The sequence below is a fragment of the Crocuta crocuta genome, unplaced genomic scaffold (genome assembly GCF_008692635.1).
Source record: "Crocuta crocuta isolate KB4526 unplaced genomic scaffold, BGI_CrCroc_1.0 scaffold246, whole genome shotgun sequence".
Classification (NCBI taxonomy): Eukaryota; Metazoa; Chordata; class Mammalia; order Carnivora; family Hyaenidae; genus Crocuta; species Crocuta crocuta.
In genome coordinates this window covers 2,329,841-2,333,440 of record NW_027531902.1, presented here as the reverse complement: position 1 = coordinate 2,333,440, position 3,600 = coordinate 2,329,841, and the positions used below count along the sequence as shown (strand labels likewise).

At 42.1% G+C, this 3,600-nt stretch overlaps 1 non-coding gene across 1 annotated transcript; it reads left to right on the top strand.

Annotated features, from left to right (window-relative positions):
* Positions 1-1,247: 1,247 nt before the first annotated feature.
* On the top strand, positions 1,248-1,320 carry TRNAE-CUC (transfer RNA glutamic acid (anticodon CUC)). Its single transcript has one exon. It is a non-coding gene; the product is annotated as a tRNA-Glu (tRNA).
* The last annotated feature ends 2,280 nt before the right edge of the window (positions 1,321-3,600 follow it).

The following is a 3,600-nucleotide window of genomic DNA, read 5'->3' as shown; positions in this document are numbered from 1 at the left end:
GAATGAATAAGTCACAGGGATAAAAAGTACAGCATAGAGAATAAAAACAATAAAGTGATTTAAACTTCAAAGAATAAAATATATAATGAAAAATCTATCATTGAAAAAAAAATATGTAGGCTTTCCCTATGCTTAACCCCAGAAAAGCTGGTTAATTAAGTCTTGTTTCCCCCATCAAGGAAACAGATATTGAATTGTTTTGTTTTTTAATGTTTATTTTATTTTTGAGAGAGAGGGAGAAGGTGGGCACATAAGCAGGGGAGGGGCAGAGAGGGAGGGTGAAAGGGAATCCCAAAGAGGCTCATGCCCCCAGCACAGAGCCTGACACAGAGTTTGATGTCATGACCCAAGCTGAAATCAAGAGTTGTATGCTTAACTGACTGAGCCACCCAGGCACCCCATCTAGATATTCAATTGTAGCTGAAGGATCTTGTTTCAAAATGATGTCCATTCATTCATTGGGGGTACAATTTAGATGTGTTTCCAAGCTGTAGGGGGCAGATCCCTTTATCCAGATAATCCGTAGAGCACCGACAGAACCCAGCAGAATTGGTCAGTTACAGATCCATTGAAGGGTGAGTGTGTAGCTTTGAGACCTTTATAAGATGCCTCAGAGATCCCCTGGATTTGGTATTTTCCATCAATTAATTACCTGAGCTCACTGCATTCCCGGCCAAGGGCACTTTCCCCCTAGCTTTCTCCAGAAAGTCTCATCTTGCCCTTCACCACCTCCACCTTGAGTTTTGGTAACCCGAGTTCTCCCAAGTGTTCTAGGAGGCAATAGCTCTTGTCTGGCCCCTCCGGTCTGCATTCCCTTTCTGGGCTCACTTGTCTCCTCAATGAGCAAAGTTTAATGTGTTCATTATCTGGTCCTTTGCAGGGAAAGTTTGTCACCCCAGGGATCAGAATGTGGCACTTGTGGCTCCTCTGGCAAAGCCGTGCAGAAGGATGCGTCCAGCTGGAACACATTCCCAGCCTCTCATCTTTATGTCACTCAATATCTTCTCGGAACATGAGTTATAGCACTAGTGTGCTTGAGAGAAAGAACTGAGCTTAGGTCAGCCCTTGTCTTCTCAGAGCCAGCCTGTCACAGGCAGCATAAACTCTGGTCTGTCCTCTGCCATGCGGTATGGAGCCAGCACAAGTCACTCTGCTCTCAAACTTTATTTCAGGAGTAGCCTCATGTTAATTCAAGCTCAAAGAGACTGCTGCATAGCCAGAATTAAAGTGTATTCCATTTTGAGGGTGTCTGGCTGGCTCAGTTGGTAGAGTGTAGGACTCTCGATCCCAAGGTTGTGAGTTCAAGACCCACGTTGGGCCTGGAGCTTACTTTAAAAAATAATAACAACAAAGTGTATTCCAGGTTAATGATAAATGCAACCAGCTATCAGATGGGTCCTAATATCAGCAGATCCCTATAGACAGGGAGCAAAGTCATTCAAATTCTGTACTTAGAGCACAAACTCTGAATAAGAAGAGGTAGACAGATGACTTATCATTGCCACAGACACCTGAAAGTTCAAGTCCTTGGACCAAGGCTCCTTTTCCCCTGTCCCCTGCACAGTATTTGGGAAGGTGTTCTCAACTTCTGGCTTCTTAGGCATAGATTTTCCATGATAGGCTGATTGCACCTCTGCTCACCATCTCTATTCATCCAGGCTTTCTCCAAACAGTTGATTAGCTTTACAGTTTTTTTTTTAATATATTTATTTATCTCTAGGAGAGAGAGATACAGCGTGAGCAGGGGAGGGTCAGAGAGAGAGGGAGTCACAGACTCTGAAACAGGCTCCAGTCTCTGAGCTGGCAGTCAGCACAGAGCCCGACGCGGGGCTTGAACCCACAAACCGCGAGATCATGACCTAAGCAAAAGTCGGACGCTTAACCGACTAAGCCACCCAGGTGCCCCAGCTTTACAGGTTTTGAATCAACAGTTACATTCTGGTGTTTGCCATCCTTGAGATTACCCTCATGTCACCTTGGCTGAAGTTACAGATGTTTCCAAAGTCTTCAGTTATACACTGGTTAACTATCAGTTTACTCCTTCAGTCAATTTATAATCTGTGTGAATGTGTGTGTGTGTGTGTGTGTGCCTGCGTGCGCACGTGCCTTAATGATTTCACTCTTAGAAGGCACCTTCATTTCCTATTTCTATGGGAAGATACTTTACTATTCCCCCATTGATTACCATCAAGGTATCTTTCAGTTCTTTGGAAAATAAGCCTTTTAGTATAACTGTTTTTATTATACTTTGAAACTTAACTGCCTGAATTCAAGCACCTAAACAGTTCTTCCTGATTTCATATTATAATAACTACTTAGACTGAGCTAATGATGACAAATATCTAGCGAAGCCTCTCAGTGTAACTCATTGTTTTTTTAACCTCTGTTAAATAGTCTTATGCAATAAAGTCAACACATCTTTAAGATCTCTAATTTGTTTCCAAAGGAGGTGGATAAAAATATTTTACTCTTAAGCAAAGAGATAGCCAATCGGATGCCTCTGACGATCAGAATCAGCCTCAGATCAGAAATGACCCTCCCCACTGTCTTCCTTTTTTTCTTCCCCAAGCATCTCTCCTGTGTTAGGCATAATTTTGAGCACTATAGATATAAAAGTGAAAATATGATCTCATAGAAGATTCTTGACCCAATGGGGCTTACACTCTCGTTGAGGGAGACAGACTATAAAAAAACAAATAAACAAGAAAAATATCAGCAACCGGTAAGTGCTGTACAGAGAATAAGACTGAATAATGTAATAGTGACTGCTTTCGATGGGGTCATCAATGAAGGCCTCTCTGAAGGGCCATGTTAAGGCTGAGACCTGAGAGACAGAGGAGCCAATTATAGTAAGATGTGAGTAAAAAACATCAGAGGTACAGGACGAAGGAGGTGGAACAGGTTTGGTGAGTGTGGGAAGAGAAAGGTAGTACAGCTGGAGTGTGGCCAGCAGGGAGGAGGGTGGCAACAGGTCTTAACCCAGAGCATAGGCTGTGGAATGTGTGCAGGAGCAAATACCTTGAGGATTTCCTCATGGAGAGGGACCATGGAAACTATAACTGCTTTACAGTGCCTCATGTTTTTGCTCTATTTTAAAAATATATCATAAGGAAAAGTGGGTGTATAATATGGGTTGGTTCAGTCTCCACAGAATTGTCTCTGGCCAAGCTCATTTGTGTGTCTTTTCCAGATCTGTGCTCCAAATCAGACAAATGACATTTGAGAAGAGTAAAAGGACAAGGATGTAGAAAGTTCATCATCATGGCCTTCAATATCTCAGAGGTCACAGGTGTTTAAAAGCCAAGGATAGAAGAGTAAATGAATGATTTTTGAGGAATGGCAAGATGAAAGCCATGTGAATGACTTTTTGCGAATTGTTTTGTTAAACTTGATAAACTCACCCTTTTGAAGAATTGGAGGTATCAACATTCTCTGTCTCAAAATGTATCTTCCAGCGCAGTAATATGCGTGTGCTAGGAAAGGATAAATAAGGCTTTGAAACGTATGTTGGCCCTGAGGTTTACAGGTTCATAAACTATTGTTCTCAGTTCATTCAGGAGAGAATTGATTCACATCAATCAGAGTTATAATAAATCAATT